The following is an 18,811-nucleotide window of genomic DNA, read 5'->3' as shown; positions in this document are numbered from 1 at the left end:
TTATTTGTTGTAGCAGGCACTTATTGAGTTCTATTCTGGGGCATTTTCTTGTATTTAAAAAGATAATAATTTGGGGACCACCTGCTGGCTTAGTCCATAGAGCATGTGACTCCTGATCTTAGGTTGTAAATTTGAGCCCCACATTGGGCATGGAGCCTAGTTTAAAAAAAAAAAAAAAAGAAGAATTTTCTTTTTCTCATTCTCTTTTTGAAACTTCTTTTAGTTGGGTGTTGTGTTCAACAATTTCTCAATGAGCACCTACTAGTGTATTTGCCCTGGTTGTGGTGCTAGGCAAAATTGCATCAACTATGTTTACTGAGCATTGACTGATTACAAGAACCATACTTGGACCTAGAGAAAGTTACAAGACGTAATACTTGATCAAAGGAATGCAAAACTATCAAGGTCAAGAGAAAATACAAATAGAAAAATATAAAAGGCAAGTAAAGTGGAAACATATTAACGGTTACTATAGCACAAATTTTACTTTTAATATTGTCATGCTTCATATATGTAATCAGTAAACCTCCTATCACCTGGCTTAATGCCAAGCTCCTGGAAATGATTTAGAATGGCTCAAATGTAAAGAAATGTCAAAGGCTAATCAAAATCAGCGATCAAGACTATTATGCTGACTTGGATAAACATATAAGAACAAAGTGTCCAGAGTAGGAACTAGTTCTCCTGCCTTTGTTTTGTATAAAGACAAACTCATTTATCATCTAGTTCAGGGTGGCAGACCAAATTTATGCCTTTGCCACCTCTTCTTGAGATCTTCCTCAATGTCAATAATGAAGTGCACAAAAAGAATGAACTCCTAAGCCAAGAGAATTTAAGGGAGATCGTAAGTCCATAAGAAAGGTCAACACATTTCTGAGAGGTGGGAAGTAGATGGAGGGTATATAGACCTGTAGTGAGGAGGTGTGTTGGTGGCATAGAGGTGGGGCTCCGGAAAGGCTGTGGGCTTGTTTGTTGTCACCAAGCCGAAGAGTAGGAATGGGAAGGGCGGTGGCTCCAAGAACAGGGCCAACACTTGAAGGTCTTTCTACAGATCAGCTGCTACCAGTCAGTCCCTCTCCCAGCAGGCTTTCATCCAAACATGTATCCTAGGGAATAAAAAGTAAAAATAAGCATTAAATTAAGACTTGTCTCAAAAGAAATTCAATTAAGTGTTCTAGGAAGTACTAAGGCTTTTACTAGGGTCCTTGTTCCCCAGAAAAAACCCCTCTCATGCTTGCCTTTTGGGGGGCCAACATCTAAAGTAAAAACTGGCATTATTTGATCTTGATGCTAGTAACTTAAGGATAAGGAAAGATTCGCACAGATAAGGAAAGATAACCCTACCTGCTGAGTGATCCTGCAATGAGCTCTTTACATAGACCCAGTACCGTAAGTAGTAGTTCTTGAGTTCCAGCTTTTAAAATTAATGACAGACAAAATACGGAAGGCCTCATAAAAGTTACAGCACAGGACATAACTTTTGCAAAGGTAAAGGTGTAGTGGACAGATGGTGAAGGGGGAAAAGTAGAGAATTTGGGTAGGGTCCCTTATATCCTTGTGTGGAAGGGAGTCACCAGATGCTAACTAACATTGATGCAATAATAAATACATGGTGGTTTAACATGTTATTTCAAGCTTCCAAGATATTTCCTAGAAGCATTGAAGAATAATCCTACAACAACATATGACAGAGAGATCATGAAGAGGAAGGGAGAGGAGTGGCCATGCCCCTGAGCTAAAGTCATTCTGGGGAATCCATAGATCGCCAGACTGGATAAAAATAGGTTTTAGAATTCTGAGGGTGACCTTAGAAAAACCGAAACGTGATTTAAAGTAGTTGCCTCTTAGGGAAACTTGGAGGAGGGGCAGGAATTTTCTTATAAATTCTTTGCTTGTACTATTATATACATACATATATATGTGTATGTGTATATATATGTATATAATATATATGTAATATATAATATGTATATAATATATGTTATGTTTAATATATATGTATTTTCCATGTACAAATGTCATCTTGATTGAAAAATGAAGAATAACAAATCAAAAATCACTACATGAGTGTCGCCAGGGTGACTCAGTTGGTTGAGGGTCATGATCTCAGGGTGCTGGGATTGAACTGTCTGCTCAGTGGGGAGTCTGCTTCTCCCTCTCACCCAAATAAATAAATAAAATCTTTAAAAAAACAAGAAGTACTACACGAACTTAATAGAAGTTCATCACAAGTGCTTTTGATTGGCTTCTGTTGTTCATCATAAGATGAGTAATCTTCGTGTTTATGACATGAGTGCTAACAGCTGTGCTTCTCCTCTGTACCTGCCTACTGCTGATCTGTTAGCTGGTTCTGAAGGTACGAAGTGGCCCTCCATTTGGGGAGTGCTTTCCCGTTCATTCATAGATAAGATGTAATCAGGAACTGGGTACCTGGAGAGGCGTGAGCTCAGAGACGCAGGTGAGGCAATATCCCTGGCCAGGTGAGTGAGTGAATGGGAGTGAGGGCAGTCAGTTTGGGTGTTGCCAGCCTGGTATGTGGCTTTGACTTCAAATGGTACCTTAACAGCCATTGCTTTTCTTTTGTCAACCAGCCCCTATCAGTAAGACAATACTTGGCCACAAGACTTGGTGGCCAAGTGGGTCCTTCTAAGCTCATGGGATGAGTGCAAGAGGAAGACCATTCAAAAGTGGGGTGAGGGGAAAGTTGGGGGAGATGGAAGATAATAACGGCATATGGTGATTGAGGAAAAAAGGATGGGATGCATTTTAAAAGCAGAACCAATGCCCAAACTTTCATTCTGACGTTCAAAATAGAATAATTGTCCGGCTTCTAACCAGAATCCTTCCCTCAAGAGTGGAGTATTGTCCTAGGAGGGGAGGAGAAGGCTCCTGGCTCTGGGTGATTTCAGTGGTTTTCAGTGGTATATTCTCTCCTGCAAATATTTACATAGAGGCCATGTCCAGAACAGTTTTTCCTTGACCAGAGAGAAGAAACCTATCCTACATGTTTCTTTCCCTATTTTGTGCCCTGTTAAGAAAAAAATATTTTGGAAATCTAATCATCCTTGGCTATGCCTGGGGTGGGGAGTCTTTTCTTTTTTAATGTGACACAGAGAACTTCTGTTTCTTCTGTTATAAAATAAAATCCAATAATTGGACAGTAACCTGGAGACCCAGGGTTCATTGAGCTGATGGACGGTGAGGTATAAATTTCTGGGAGCTCTTGCTCTGTCAAGCTCCTGTGTAACTTCATGCCAGTGGTTGCCTCCTTTTGCACACAGCAGGGACAGAGCAAATAGCTTGTATCTAGTTTCCTATCAGCTGGGCAGATCTTCCAGGGACTGTCCTTTTCCCACCTCTTCGGACCCATTTGTTTTTGCTCTGGTTATAAGGGAGATGGAGAACATCCCTTGGAGGAACTGAAGTGCACAAGCTGTTGAAACTCCATTCTGAGATGCAGAAAGTTTTTCATGAAGCCTGGAAAAGAATGTCCAATACTCCGATTCTTTTTATTGAGAGGGTCAGAACCTGCCAGACATTGTGCCAAATGCTTTCTGTACATTACCTTATTTAATCCTCAAAACGATGATGTAGACCATTTTCACGGTCTTCATTTCACAAAGAAGAAAACTGAACTCCAAGGCATTAAGTAATTTACAAGGCTACCCAGATAGAGTACAGAGTAAGGGTTAGTTAAGAGCATGAGCCGTGGGGGTGGTGGGTGGCAGGGGTGGGGCAGTGGGTTGGGAAGAGGTTGACCAAAGAGTACAAATTTGGAATTAGAAGAAGTTCTGGGGATCTCATACACTGCATTGTCAGTATAGTTTCAACACTGCATCATATACTTCAAAGTCGCTGAGAGATTAGATCTTAAATGTTCGCACCACAAAAAAGAAGTATGGGACATGATGGAGGTCTTAGTGGTAACTGGGTTGCAATATGTAAGTATGAAATCAACACGTTGATGAAAGGTGGCCTTTTTACCATGTGTCTTTATTCCTCTGGGTTTTTTGAGCCGTGTGAATGTGTTTCCTATAAAATTCATTCCCAGTTCCCCTTTTCATAAGCGCCATACTTTCATCCAGTCCCTTGGATCCAGTCTGGGTGTGTCCTGTAGTGGTCAAGAACCTCACAAGACTTCACTTGTGAGAAACCACTCTGCCAACAGGTCTGAATCAGTTATCCTCGTACGATTTCATGTCTGCATTCTAGCAGGGGCCTTTGTGAGACGACAATTTGGCCCAGGACTGACTTGAATCGCAGGAGGTATAGTTTGGCAGGATGGTGGGGGAATATTCTGGGACTGGTGTGTCTCTCTGAGTCCACCTCAAACGGGAGTCCATCGTTTTGGCCTTGCTTGTTTTAGAGTTGGTAGTTCCCGTTTACTGAGCACTTACTCTGTGCCAGGTTCTGTTTTAAGGGCTGTATCTTCATTGACCCATTTAAGGTACACAGCAGGACTAGGAAGTGAGTGCTATTATCATGACTTTCCTAAGTGACAAGCCGCGGCTCAGACAGAGGTAACTTTCCCAGGGGCATTTAGCTGATCACCTGGAGGAGCCAGGATTTGGACGCAGGCAGTTCTGTTCCCCAGCCTGTGCTTCTCAGCCACTTACAGTATTTGCCTTGGTCTCTCAAAGCTCAGTGAGCCCCAAAACCCGGGGACGAAGGGCGACCGGCTAACGGAGTAAGGAGACCGGGCCCTCCCAGCAGTTGCTGCTGAGAACAGGGCTTGCAGGGGAAGGCCCAGCAAGGGAAAATTCATTCCCCATCGGTCAAGAAATACCACACCAGGAAAAGTCTGGTGCTCCCCAAGCCCCACGTTAACTCATTTGAAATAGAAAAAGATAAACCAACTTAATTCTGACCACCGCCCCTCCCCCAAAAATGTTTTCAGTGAAGTACAAATGATGGGAATGAATGTTGACTTCCTTGAAGACTTTTTTAAGTCCACAAAGGACATGCCACACGATTCCTTTAAAAAATAAGCTAAGATCCGCTATAATAAATGCAGCTTCCGTGAAACTTTGCCAAGAAAAGAGAGACGTGTGGATACCATTCCTAGAGCTTCCTAATATCCCTGAACTGCAAAGGTCAGGGTCAAAATGGCAAGGAGCTCTGCGGAAGGGCCCTGAGAGGCGGTCACGAGGCCCCCGAACGACCCACGGGCTCCCCAGATTGTGAAGGCCATTCTGAAACCCACATGGCAGGGCTTCAGCTCCCCTGACACCCTGGTGTAACCGAAACACATGCCCTGCGAGGATAAATGTCACCGTGTTAATATGACAGAGTCACCTCAATTCTATACAAAGTTGTATTTTTTACCATATTCTAATATTTCTGAAATATATATATATCTAATGTAATAGTGTTTTTTACTGTTTTTTTAATCTCCCTGAAGCCTATCATTAAAGGAGTGTCTCATTTTGCAATAAATAGCACCTAGGTCCTAAGAACCTGGGCAGACTCAGTCCTCAAGAGCTCCCGGTCCATATGGGTCCCCACTGGAAGTGCAATCCAGAGTGCCGTTCCTTTTCCCCCATGTCCTGGGGGTCTCTAAGCGCTACGTGGCAGGCATCCCCCGGGGAGGCCTTAGGCTCACCTTCTTGGGGGTCCCTTCGTCCTGCCGTGGGCCCTGCCCACTGTGTGGCAGTCCCTCTTCCTGCAGTGGGCGGGAGGGGACAGCTGCAGGACAGGCAGGCCACGGCTCCTGGCCCCTTCCTCTGGCTGCCCCTCCGCTCCCTGCTGCCCCGCCCACTCCCACGGACCTGGTTCCCCGGGCTGCTCTGCCACTCGGGGCCTCTGTCCACATCTCTGCCATTCTCCACCGGCCCGGCAGTGCGTGGCCGCAGGGCCCTCCACCTCCGACGCCTTTAGGGTGTGGCGCGTGGATGGGCTCTTAGTGACCCTCACACCTGCTCTGGGTTTCCGCCTCCTCTCCTCCCATAGGGGAGTCCCTTTCCTCGCACACAGCTTCTCCCAGGGGGATCCCACTGCGGACGCGCATTCTGGGATGGAAGGCCGGTCATTGGCGGGGTGGTGGGTAGGTGTGTGCTGCCCTCGGACCGTAGTTTCTCCCAGGACGCAGGACTTGGTGCTGAGTCTGGCCTTCCCGCCCTGCTCCTTAGCAGTTGTGATTGATCCCCTAGGATCCCCGCTGTTCTTCCCTGCAGCCTCGCCTACAATAAGCCTCCCAGCCCCCCTCAAGTCCTTCAGCCATTTCTGAACATGCCTGTGTCCTGGCCGTGGAGGGATCCAAGTTCACTCCCATTGAGCTCCTGATCCACCCTAGGAGTTCCTTGGCTCGGGGACAGAAGGAAGATGGACTGCCACATAGCAGGTGGGGCAGACTTCAGGACAGACTGCTAAAGGGACCGACCACCTCTGACACCCAAGCAGGTGAGCTTAAGGCATCCCTGGTTTATACCTGTCACGCAGTGCCTGGGGACTCAGGGGCTGAGGGTAGGCAACAACAACCAGTGACACTTACTGAAGCTCCACCATTAGGGCCTGGCAAAGCCCCCTGTGCAGTACCTCAAAATAAGAATTTTTAAAATTCCATGGTGTCCCCAAAGGTGCAATGCACAGCACACACACACCTTTGCATATCCATTGTCATTCTGCCTCCATCGGCCTGTTTCCTCAGAGTGGTTTTGGTTTCTCCTGCTGGGTTTTGCTGGTTCCGTGGTAGCAAAAGCTGCCAGGGTTCAACGGTGAGATAGACCCCGCACTGTGGGTTGACGCAAAGAATTCCGGGCTTTGGGTGTGGAAACGGGCTTGGATGATCAGAGGTCACAAGGCTGACTTTAAATGATAGCTTCCTTAGAAATTCTGGACATTTCTCAGAAACCATCAAAGCCTGCCACAGTTTGCATGACTAAGTGTATTATTAAGCAAAAAAACTCTTTGATGCTCTCTCTGGCTTCTGGCTTGGGATAAGCCACATCATTACAACAGAGATGAACAATGGGCAGCTTGCTCTGGGCTACCAAGCCTGAAAGATACCGCTGAGGAACTCACGAAATGTGGACCACGAAGATTAAGATCTCCAGACTCGCCTCAAAATAAAGCATGCTTTAGGGAGGCAGCCAGGGTGGTGACAAGGTCAGGTGAAAGGAGCAGCTAAAGACCGACGAGTTGAGCTCACCTGGGAACTCTCCTTCACTGCTGATTTGGGAGTGTGGTGTCAGCATCATGAAGGGGAAAGGACACCGGACTAAATGCCAGAAGATGTTGTAGGGGAGGGACACTGTCTCCTCTCGCCTCTCAGGTTCTGTGACTGAGGCGCTGGAAATTAAAATGCCGAAGGACAGATGAACAGGAGAAAAAGGTTGATTTCACATGCATATGGAGAGCCTCAGGGACATGAAATGAGACACCCCCCCCCCCCAAAGACATGGTCAGACCCAAAGGCTTCTACAGAGGACAATGAATGTGTAGAGAAGTGAAACACATTTTATTTATTTTTTTTTTTTTAAAGATTTTTATTTATTTTTTTGAGAGAGAGAATGAGATAGAGCATGAGAGTGGGGAGGGTCAGAGGGAGAAGCAGACTCCCCGCTGAGCAGGGAGCCCGATGTGGGACTCGATCCCAGGACTCCAGGATCACGACCTGAGCCGAAGGCAGTCGCTTAACCAACTGAGCCACCCAGGCGCCCCTGAAACACATTTTAAAAGGGCTTTTGAGCTTCTGGGGCTGGTACATTGTGGGAAGGTAAATGTAATGACGGATGTTCAGGAAGTTTTGTTATAGCACTTCCTCTCGGTGCCATCTTGGGACTGATGAGTCTACAGTCCTCTCCCATGATTCCGTCCTCCTGCCTTTCCAGATACAAGAGAGGGAAGGGGGATCCCTTCACAATGGGAAGTCTGTGCCCTGCTTTTAGACAAATGGGGAGGGTTGAGAGCTTTTTCTGTGGTCTGTTTCAGTTGCATTCAGCTCAAAACAATCCTTATGCCAAAGTGGCATATTTTGGGGTGACATATTCTATGAATGTTCAATTTCGTATAAGTTATCGACAGTCTCTCTCCTGCTAGGCTGGAAGCACTCTGAGGGTGAGGACTGTGTCCATCTTGCCCACCACTGTATTTCCAGAACCTGGCACAGCACCTGGTCCACTTACTTGACTACAAATTCATGGACGACTGATTTTGAGCTGCTCTGGGCCTCAGTTTCCTTGTCTGTGAAGCAAAGATGATAATCTCGTCTTACCAACACTAAATCTCTTCCTACACTGACACAGAGGTTCCCAGGGTGGGCATGAGAAGGAGACAGTATAATCTCTTATTTTGGAAAAAGTAATGTTAAGTGTAAAAATTTTTTTTTCGTCATTTAAACGGTAGCTCTTCCTTATTTGAATGTTCCCAGGGAAATATGGCAAGCTCTGATGGAAAGCAGATCAAGACGCATCGCAGCAAACTACCCGTGAGAGTTTTCTCATTTTGTCCCCTCCTGTGACACATTTTGCTAAGAGTTTGAAATGTGTGGATGCACCCACTCTTACTCCTTCTGCTAAGGAAATTGCACCAAGGTGGGGATGGCTGGAGGGGCAGCAAGTGTTGATTTCCCAAGTGCTACATTCACAAAGGCAGGAAGGATAAGAAATCAGAAGCCCATCTTTGCTTAGCTGCAAAATTGAGTTTTTTAAAAAGGTGGCCCTGCGCTCTCTCCCCTGTGGTTTTGGCAGAAGAATGATAGCAGCAAATCTATGGCTTAGTGGGAAAAAGTCCTTCAGGTTGGAATTGGGTATCTCGGATCCTATCCAGGACACATACTGCCTTGTCCTTGGGCAGGCTGCACTTCTCTGGGGCTCCTTTGATCTTAAAGTCTGTAAGGCCCCTCTGGGCTCTTAACGTTTTTTTGTTTGTTTTGTTTTTAAGATTTTATTTAGTTTAGAAATAGAGAGAGAGCAAGAAAGAGCATGAGCGGGGAGCAGAGGAAGAAGGGGCTCCCCGTTGAACAGGGAACCCCATGTGGGGCTCGATCCTAGAACCCCGGGATCATGACCCTAGCCCAAGGCAGACGCCCAACCAACCGAGCCACCCAGGTGCCCCTGGGCTGTAATGTTTTTAGGAAGGTAATATCAGTACTGATTTGGATTAGCCAAATCCAGGTGCTGCTCCCTCAAGCCATCTCTTCCCATTCCCAGGTGATGCTGTCATCCTCCAAACCAAGTCAGCAGGCTAGCACCTGGATCCACTCCCCCAGGGTGGGTGAGGCTGCTTGGCTCATTAAGAGTCCCTGGCCTGAGATCCCAAGTGCCCAAGGACGCAGCTAGGAGATGCCGGCAATGCAGGGGAAGAGTGGAGCCCTGGGGAGGGGCTGCAAGGAGAAGGGGGAGTTTCGCTCCCGGTGCAGCAGTTCTAAGGATTCAGTAGAAAACTGGTGAGTCCATCAGGCGCAGTCTTCCAGGTGTGAGTTTAGCTAGGCCAGGCAAAACTCAGCTTAGTTCCTTAAAGCCGGAGCTTTCAAGAAGCCCAGACATGCATCCAGGACCTACAAGTGGTATCCTGGGGCTTAGTGGGGGGGCAGGTTGGCGGCTGGGAAGGGGACTCTGCACACAAGTTGCTTACAATGTAATAGCACACCTTTTCTCTGAAGCCTTGTGATGGGCGGTGTATGCCGGGATATGGGAGAAAGTACGGCAGAGGTGAAACACAACCTCTAAGAGTGCCCCAGAGGCCCAGGGGGAGTAGATTGTATATAATTACTGAATTATTCTTTGGCTGGGGAGAATTCAGGGAAGGCCTCCAGGAGGAGGAGTAGAACTCTCGAGGTAGAGCTGGAGGAACTGGGAGAAAGGCATTCCAGAGCCAGCAGAGCGGAGGTGCATGGGGCAGAGAGGTGCCTCGGGCGTCCCAGGAGCCACAACTCCTCTTGGCTAGCCGAAGGCCCAAGTGAGGGGAAGAGACAATTGGAAAGGTAGGTCACTGCTGAATCTGAGCCTAGAATGCCATGTTCATGATTTGGGATTTAGCCTGGACACCAAAGTAAAAAACTGGCTGATTACGTTTAGCCTGCAGATGGCTTTTGTTTGGCCTGTATAGTGTGTGTGTTTAATTTGAGCCAACTTTTAAAAATAAGGACCTACATTTCACATACTACCCAGATTTCCAGCTTCTCCTTAAACATAGGAGGATGTGGCCTCATGGAGACAATCTGCAGGAATGGAGTAGCTGAGTCCCTTTTCGACAAGAGCCCCGTAGGGTGCAGCTCACGTGTCTGCATACCTGCCCCACCTGGCTTGGCTCATCTGTGGCACCCTCCAGACCCAGGCCATAGAAGGTTGCAACTTGGGGTTCACAGCAGGGGTGGGTCTCAGTAAGGCTAATGGGGGAGGGGCGGAAGGGGCAGGAGTGGAGGCAGTGTGCCCGCTGAAGACAGTTGCAGAGGTTCCAGCAAGAGCCTCGGGGGTGGCAGGGCATCAAAAAAGAGAGCTGGCATTCTGTGCCGAAGGAATAGGTGCTGCCTGGTTGTGTGATGTGGGGGCCGGTAAGGTCTCGGTCCCAAATTCACTCCCAACAAGTGTGAAGCCCACGCTCGAACCGTAATAATAATTTACACCAGATCATTTCACCTTCCTTATCTCATTTGATCCGCCACACCCCTGTGAGCACGGTATGGTTACTGTCACCCCCGTTCCGTGGGTGAAGAGGTTGAGGCTCAGAGGTGGTGGGTTATTTGCTTAAAGCCCCTCAGCCAGTAAACAGAAGAACCTGAGCATACCTTTACCTTATTCGGGCTTCCAACCCAAATCCACCTCCGTTGGTCGGGTGCATGCCTCCTTATGTCGCACAAGGTACTCCTCTCGGGTTTTATCTTTTTAAAAAAATTAGGAATGCTTCACGAATTTGAGTGTCATCCTTGTGCAGGGGCCATGCTATTCTTCTCTGTATCATTCCAGTTTGAGAATATGTGCTGCCAGAGTGAGTGCATCTCTCTGTGCTTTTTATTTTTTTTTAACTTAATATTAGAGAGAGAGAGAGCACGAGCGGGGTGAGGGGCAGAGGGAGAAGCAGACTCCCTGCCGAGCAGGGAGCCCGATGCGGGACTCGATCCCGGGACCCCAGGATCATGACCTGAGCCGAAGGCAGTCGCTTAGCCTACGGAGCCACCCAGGCGTCCCTCGCTGTGCTTTTTAAAAGTGCACATCTAGGTAGGAGAAAGCACTCCCATTGCCAGCAGAGCCTGCCGGGCTCCTGACAGAGGAGGCACCGTAGCCTCGGGGGCCAGGCACAGGCTCGGAGCCAGCCTGCCCGGCCGTGAATCCCATTGCTCCCACTCACTGGCAAGTCACGAAATACTGCCGCCTCAGTGTCCTTGCCGGTAAGAAGTGGTGGCAGCACGTACTTCGCAGGGTTGTTGTGAGGATTCAGTGAGCCATTGTGCGCTCTCTCCCGGTTATCCACATTTTTCAGAAGCCCGTGCCCAGCCCTGGGCGTCTTGTGCTGAGCAGAAACAGCAGGGGCATCAGGCCACTTGCGTGAATGTGCCCCCTCTCTGCACGGTGTTTGCCAACGGGAGGCTATATGGGTTGGTGCAGAGCCCTCTGGGCCATGATGGGTGGTGGAGAGAGAGAGAGAAAGATGGGACTTGCCCTAGCTTTACGCCCTCCTCCTAGGGAGTCGGGCCCGGAGGCTTATGTTTCTGGGACAGCCAGAGGAAAGGGACTGGAGGAGGCTGATGGAAGCAACAACACTCAGCTCTAGGCGCCTGAAGCCTCGAGGTAGACTCCATGCTGCCTGGTAATAATCATGGGTGCTAAACGGCTGGTATTGCGCCGAGGGTGATAACCGCCTAGTGACGCTACCTTCTGAAACCCCTGAGCTCACGACCTGCACCCCTCAGAATGGGGACACCGAGCTGGAGTGCTGTCGCTAGAGGCCAGGCAGGTGGCCCAGCTGTGGTGGGCGGAACGAGGGCCCTGATACCTAGGACCTGTGACAAAACGTTACATGGCCAATCAGCTGTGCTGATGTGATTAAAGGAAGGACTTCAAGATGGGGAGACTAGCCTGGATTATCCAGATGGGCCCAATCTAATCACGGTGCTCCTTAAAAGCAGAGAAACTTGGCTAGCTGTGGCTCGAGAGAGGGAGGCATGGCTAGGGAATATGCTTGCCACCGGCTTTGAAAAAGGAGGAAGGGGGCCGTGAACCAAGAAGTGTGGGCAGGCCCTAGAAACTGGGAAGAGCAAGGGAATGGATTCTCCCCTAGAACTTCCAAAAAGGAATACCACCCTCCAGACACCCTGATTTTAGCTCAGAGAGACCCACATCCCATTTCTATCCTCCAGAGATGCAGGAAACTCGCCTGGAACCAAGGAAGACAGGAAGGGGCACACAGAGAGGTTTCAGAGAGTCTAAGTGTTTGGGCCAGATCAATGGTGAAAGAACTGTAACTGGAGTCAAAGGTCAAACCTAAGGTAATACATTTAAGGAAATGTGAGCCAAGTTTTAGCTAGGCCTTGATGTGGAGTGAGTTTGGCCCCCCAACCCCCTGAAAGAGACTGTCTGTCCCTAAAGCCATCTCTCAACTACTGCTCAAGACTTCTGGTTAGTTCGTTCTCCTTCAGGATAACTCCGTTTTTCTCAACAAGGCAAGGACAGGGGTAATTTTTCCCTAAGGATAGCAATGTCTGAAGAAATTTTTGGCTGTCACAACTGGGAGGGAGGATTGCTCCTAGCACCTAGTGAGTAGAACCCCCAGGTATTGCTAAACATCCTACAGTGGGCAGGAACATACCCCCCCCCCCCCACACACAACTAAGAATGATTCGGCCATAAATGTCAACAGTAGGAAGTCTGAAAACCCTAGAGGTAGACAAACTGGGAGGAATGGGTTCAAGTCCACATAGCTATTGAGTGAGAAACAACCCTGCTTCTCTGTCTCACTGAAATGCAGCCACCCCTCAACCAGTCCCCTGAGTGCTGCAAGTCTGGTTGGTTCCTCAGCCCACACATAGGACCAACCCCAACTCAGGCATTTATGACAGGCAGTAACTGGGATGACTAAATGAAGGTAGTTTCTTTTTTTTCTTTTTCAAAGAGTTTGTTTATTTGGAGAGCAAGAGAGTGAGAGCTTGAGCAGGGGGAGGGGCAGAGGGAGAGGGAAAAGAAGATTCCCCACTGAGCAGAGAGCCCGATGTGGGGCTCAATCCCAGGACCCTGTGATCATGACCTGAGCTGAAGGCAGGCGCTGGACCCCCTGAGCCACGAAGACTCCCCACGAAGGTAGTTTCAATTCAATTTCCTCCTCCCAACGGCACAGGGGTAGTCGCTCCGTAAAATATCCCCTCATCTCCTGGTCAGTATATCTACTGTTTCTTGGAGGTGCCTGTCCCATTCCAGCAATTTATCCCCTTGACCATGTCTTTCCAGGACTGAGCAGAGAATTCAGGGACTATTTCAGTGATCAGGAGATAGAGCTAATCTCAGGATAGCCTCTGATTTACCCTGAGCTCTTCTCCCTCTCTATTTCCCCATCATCCCCGCCCATCAAGGTAAACCAGGGGGTCACTGCCTACCTTGGTCAGGCAGAGGGGTAGAACCCATGGTTAAGGTGTAAAGGCCCTGGCCGCGGAAGCTGCAGTAAGTAGGCTTTGAAATAATTGTTTCATTTCTTCTTTTTTTTTTTTTAAAGGTTTTATTTATTTATTTGACAGAGAGAGACACAGTGAGAGAGGGAACACAAGCAGGGGGAGTGGGAGAGAGAGAAGCAGGCTTCCCACAGAGCAGGGAGCCCGATGTGGGGCTCGATCCCAGGACCCTGGGATCATGACCTGAGCCGAAGGCAGACACTTAATGACTGAGCCAACCAGGCGCCCCAATTGTTTCATTTCTAGCTTGCAGGAAACTTGACACAATTTACCTGGTATAAACAGAGGTCTCCCCACTGTACAAATGAGGAAACAAGGCTTTGAAAGACGATGTTTGTCGAACGTGAGGGACTGTGGTTCTAGGTGGTGAAGCCCCTAGCTACCACCAAATTTTTCCCCAGGCCAACAGTTAGTCTTACCACATCTACAGTCAAAATGCATTAAATGCACACTTTGCTCACACTTTCCATCACCCCATTTCTCACCGTTGTGATAACCACTATTAGTGCCCCTCACTTTCCCCATGCCAAACCCTGCCAGGTGAAAAACTGGCAAGGAGACAGAACATCTTCCCAACATACTGGGGTCCCACAGCACAAGGGTAACGGGGTACGCATTGGTGAATGGTGGACGAGGCTGGCACATGTAAACAGTGGTTCTCTCAGGGGGCAGGTTAATTTCTTCTTAATGCCTCTCTGTGTTTTCCAAAATGGGTATATTCATTCTATAATCAGAAAAAAAGAAGTTCTGAAACCTACATTTCCTAAGAAATAATACCGGAAAGATGTGAGTCTAGAACCTACATCTTTTCAAACTGAGCCAGGCTCTGTCATCTTTACTTTTCAGTAACGTTTGCCAAAAAGTTTGGAAAATTCACAGGTGCTTCCCAGAGTGCTGTATCCTTGGAAAATGTAGGATGAAAGGGCAAGGTATTATTGCCTGTCCCAGAAAGATTAGGGAGAGGACTGTGGCATGCTTCCTCCATGGTGGCTGACCTTAAGGGTCCAAGCAACATGGTGGCCACACGGGCAACTCTCCTCACGCACAGAGAAATCTGCTTAATGGCAGTCTCAGTAGAAAAGAAGCCTGTTCTTCTTTTTTTTTAAGATTTTATTTATTTGAGAGTGAGAGAGCGAGAACAAGTGGGGGGAGTGGAGCAGAGTGGGGAGGGGGAGGAGCAGACTCTCCAGCCGAGCAGGAAGCCCAATGTGGGGTTCGATCCAGGGACCCTAAGATCATGACCTGAGCCAAAGGTAGACACTTAACCGACTGAACCACCCAGGTGACCAAGATTTATGATTTCTTTTTTTTTTTTCTAAGATTTTATTTATTTGAGACAGAGAGAATGAGGGGGAGAGAGCACATGAGAGGGGGGAGGGTCAGAGGGAGAAGCAGGCTCCTCGCCGAGCAGGGAGCCCGATGCGGAACTCGATCCAGGGACTCCAGGATCATGACCTGAGCCGAAAGCAGTCGCCTAACCAACTGAGCCACCCAGGCGCCCCCAAGATTTATGATTTTAGAATCTTCTTTCTAGGGGCTCCTACTTACAGAGCTATATTCCCCAGCCAGCTGGGTGTTACTGTTCTTTTAGACAATCCCATGCAATAATAGTTCACATAGATAGAGGGCTGATCACATGCTGGAGCTTAACATCTGGAGTCTTTTGTTGTCACAGCAACCCAGGTAGGTGGTCGTCATCATCCCTAGTTTACAAGTAAGGGTCCAGGGGCTAAGCGAGATAAGTAGTGCTAATAAGAGTGGGAGTTCACAGCCAAGGCTGTCTAACTCTGGGTCCAGTGTCATCTTCCTGTTTTCTGCTACTTTCTTCTCCCTTCATGTTCTGAGTTAGGGGAAGGCATTACTCCTTCCTGTCTGGGGGAATAAGATCCTTTCTTTCCTGTTCAGTTCCCAGGGATTCAAAGGAATCATGTTTAAGTTTTGAAAGATGTATAGATGAGAGCCCCTAGATCCATAGAAGCCCCAGTGTTAATCTCTTGCTTTGAACGGTACTCGCCTCTATTACAATAGGCTTGAATTGGGGGGCACGCAGGCAAGGGACTCCTCCTCTAACGCCCTGATAGTAGAGAAGATCACAGGCCTCCCCTCCGCTGCAAGGGTTCCTATGATGGTCAGACTTGAATCAGCTTGCATTTATTGAGCATTTACTATGTGTCAGGCTCTGAGCTCATGTCCTTTGATCCGATTTGTGGTCTTTTCACCACATTTCGCAGCTAGCTCCTCGCAAATCACTTGACATTGCAGTGCTCCAGTTAGGGTGATCATGCAGAGGAGGTGCCTCACGGATGGGAATGAAGAAGGGTCAAGGCAGGAGCGGGGTGGTTTCTACCATCTCAAGGCAATGTGAGTCATAAGGCAAGGGGAAGGTATCTCTCAGCAACTGTCCACATTAACCTGGGATTGTGGGCTCAGCCCTGCAAGCAACTAGCCATATATTAGAGAAATCAGACCGCACTCAAGCACAGATTTGAGGGACGTAGGAACTGGCATATCGATGCAGATGTTGATGCTGTTGGTGACTGCCGGCCCCAGGCTCTGCCAGCCGACAGCAGACGTTGGTGAGCCTTCCCAGGGCAATGCGCAGTGTCCACCGGGAGTCACTCTTCACCCACTAAAGAAACCCCAAAGCCATTTTCTTCTTTGCTGTCAGGAGCAAGGGAAATAGCCAGACCAGGACAAATAACTTACATTCCAAGTTAAATCTGATTGAAAGCTGTTTGTAGGCTGGTGGCATGGCCTTGTATCCAGAGCGACCATTCATCCCAGTTTGCCCAGTTTAGCAGTGCCAGTGTATGCTTGTTGTCTCAGTGTAATGAGAAAACACCCTCCTCTTTCCACTAAAAAATATACTGATTTTGTCAATAAATGCACTATATGCTCACCTGCTGATCTAGCGGGTTTCAGCTTACTGCGCTTTACTACTCCTCTACACAATAAAATGGCCTGGATGGATTTTCAGTGTTTGAGGAAAGGTTAATCCGCACAGACTTCCATTTTGTGAGAAAGAAGCCCACGCCACCAATGACGTTTCCACCCCATCCATCTTCAGTCTGCTGCGCGTGCACGCGTACCCACGCACACGGTGTCTGGTGTCAGTCGCCATTCTTTGAACAGTCCCACACGCTTTTGTGAATCTCCGTTCCACGGCCAAATGCCTGTTGGAGTCACAAGAAGAAGGTATAGATAAGGAAGCCTTGAGTGGATTTAATAGGGATGCGCATCCTACGGGAGACTATGGGAGGCAGGGCTGGGGGCCTCCAGATACAAAGTAGTCACAAATTGAACCGTTTGCCTGTGAAATGGGGACAGCTTGGCTCCTCTTCTGCCCCTTCCCATCTTTCTTACCCCCACGGCTGCCCCCAGATGACTACTCCCAGGATCCATCTCCTATTCTTCCAAAACAGGCTATTCGATTTCCTCAAACAGCCAAGATAAACTGGCCGATAAAAACGGGCCAAGACAACTGGGATTCCTTGGCTGAGTACTGAGGACTTCAGCATGGCAGGAGTCCGAGCTCTGTCCTCAAGATGGCATTTCATTTTGGATACACGCCTTAATTCTTGGATCCTATCATTTGCAGCTTTGAAGGCCGATCGGAAGGATTTGGGAGTGCTCCTGTTTTTCTTGTGAATGTGAAAAACAGCTCCCGGTAGCACGGACTATAAATAGAAGCAAAAATAATGGTGGGACAAGAGTGTCACCTAGTGGCAAAGGCGTGCTTTCATTTATTTCTTTCAATAAAGGTAATATCAAAAGCCCATAGAATGACCCCAGTGCTTCCAGGGATTATTGTTATTATTTTAATTGAATATAGTTGGTACACAAGGTCACATTAGTTTCAAGTGTGCAACATAGGTGATTTCTGCAAGTCTATATGTTATGCTACGCCCACCACAAGAATAGCTACTGTCGGGCGCCTGGGTGGCTCAGTTGGTTAAGCAACTGCCTTCAGCTCCGGTCGTGATCCTGGAGTCCCAGGATCGAGTCCCACATCGGGCTCCCCGCTCAGTGGGGAGTCTGCTTCTCCCTCTGACCCTCTCCCCTCTCATGCTCTCTCTCACTCTCTGTCTCAAATAAATAAATAAAATCTTTAAAAAAAAAAAAAAAAAGAATAGCTACTGTCACCATACAGTATTATTGGAATACCATTGTATATCTTTCCCCTGCTATATGTTTTATCTCCATGACATTCCATAGCTGGAAACCTATATTTTACACTCCCTTTCACCCTTTTTTGATCATCCCCCTATTTCTTCTCCTCTGGCAACCGTCAGTTTATTCTCTGTATTTATGAGTTTGTGCCTGCTTTTTGTTTGTTTATATATTTGTTTTGTTTTTTAGATTCCACATATAAGTGAAATCACAGGGTGTTTGTTTTTCTCTGTTTGACTTACTTCACTTAGCATAATAACCTCCCATTCATCCATGTTGTTGCACATGGCAAGATCCCATTCTTTTTCATGGCTGAGTAATATTCCATTATATATATATGTACCATTTCTTTATTCATTCATAAATCAGTGGACACTTGGATTGCTTCCATATCTTGGCTATTGTAAATAATGCTACAGTAAACACAGAGGTGCATGTATCTTTGAATTTGTGTTTTTGTTTTCCTTGGGTGGTGAATTACTGGATCATATATTTCTAGTTTTAATGTTTTGAGAAACCTCCATGCTGTTTTCCACGGTGGCTGCACCAATTTACATTCCCACCAACAGTGCACAAGGGTTCCTTTTTCTCCACATCCTCATCAACACTTGTTATTTCTTGTCTTTTTAATTCTATCCATTCTGAATGGTGTGAGGTGATCTCTCATGGTAGTTTTGATTTCCATTTCCTTGATGATGAGTGATGTTGAGCATCTTTTCATATGTCTGTTGCCCATCTATATGTCTTCTTTGGAAAAATGTCTATTCAGGTCCTCTGCCCATTGTCTAATAGGATTATTTGCCTTTTTTTTTTTTTTTTTTTGGCATTGAGTTGTAGAAGTTCTATATATATCTTGGATATGAACCTCTTATCGGATATATCATTTGCATATCACTTCTCCCACTCAGTGGGTTGCCTTTTTGTTTTGTTGATGGATTCCTTTGCTATGCAAAAGCTTTTTAGTTTGATGTAGTTTCAATAGTTTATTTTTGATTTTGGTCCCCTTGCCTGAAGAGACATATCTAGAAAAATATTGCTAAGGCA

The 18,811-nt window shown here is 47.3% G+C and overlaps 1 non-coding gene across 1 annotated transcript; it reads right to left on the bottom strand.

The window, feature by feature from the left end:
* Nucleotides 1–10,827: 10,827 nt before the first annotated feature.
* On the bottom strand, nt 10,828–10,934 carry LOC115938245 (U6 spliceosomal RNA). Its single transcript, XR_004073405.1, has one exon. It is a non-coding gene; the product is annotated as a U6 spliceosomal RNA (small nuclear RNA).
* Nucleotides 10,935–18,811: the final 7,877 nt, after the last annotated feature.

The sequence above is a fragment of the Leptonychotes weddellii genome, chromosome 8 (assembly GCF_054177405.1).
Source record: "Leptonychotes weddellii isolate Sample4059 chromosome 8, ASM5417740v2, whole genome shotgun sequence".
Classification (NCBI taxonomy): domain Eukaryota; kingdom Metazoa; phylum Chordata; class Mammalia; order Carnivora; family Phocidae; genus Leptonychotes; species Leptonychotes weddellii.
The sequence above is the reverse complement of the archived record's forward strand: the minus strand, read 5'-3'. Positions and strand labels throughout refer to the sequence as shown.